This window comes from Nanorana parkeri, unplaced genomic scaffold (assembly GCF_000935625.1).
Source record: "Nanorana parkeri isolate BGI_ZX_2015 unplaced genomic scaffold, ASM93562v1 scaffold3690, whole genome shotgun sequence".
Lineage (NCBI taxonomy): Eukaryota > Metazoa > Chordata > Amphibia > Anura > Dicroglossidae > Nanorana > Nanorana parkeri.
The window spans coordinates 36,588-37,412 of NW_017309958.1; positions in this window are offsets into that span (position 1 = coordinate 36,588).

Below are 825 nucleotides of genomic sequence, written 5' to 3' on the forward strand. Positions count from 1 at the left end.
GACTCCTCATTAACAGACGGCTCAGCTCGCAGGATTGTAAAGTTACACTTGCCTAAAATATCCATTTTTGCAGAGTATTGACAACATGAGAGAGCCGAAATCATCAATTCAGTCCAGTGTGGATTTTTCTCATTAGATGTGATGTAAAAAGTAGAGGTGCACCGAAATCCAAATTTCAAAACCGAAACGAAACCCAAATTTTAAAAATTTTCAGGACATATCATGTCCTCAATTATTTCCAAATCACTGACTGCTTGTACCCGCTCTCCTCTCTGATACGCTGTCACAGGAGGCTGAGCGAGCGGTGCGGGGAGGAGAGCTCAGCCTCCTGTGACAGCGCTGTCTCCACCCCCACACCGCTCTGCCGCACTGTGATAGGAGGCTGAGCGGTGTGGGAGGAGACGCCATCCACTCACAGCATTCTCCTCCTGCAGCGCTCGGCCGCCTGTCACAGTTTCTCTCCTCCCCGCTGACACAGAGCGGCACCCAGCGGGAAGGAGAGAAAGAACGGATGCACCAATGTATCGGCCAGAAAATAGCACTTTCGGCATCATGCCAAAGTGCCATTTTCGACCGAAATGTTTCAGCGGCTGATATATCGGGGGATCCCTATTACAAATCCAATGCGTTTTGGGGTCTCGCAGATGGCCCCTCATCAGGGCTTGTACGCGGCAATGATGCATGATGATAATGATCATGTCTTTTTAGGGATAGTCTCATTGATAAGAAATGCTGGTCTAGAAGAGTCAGGAAAAGGGGGACCTTCTACATATTAGGCGGGTAGCCAGAATGTTATGGCTGATCGGTGTGTAAAGGTGTTTTTTT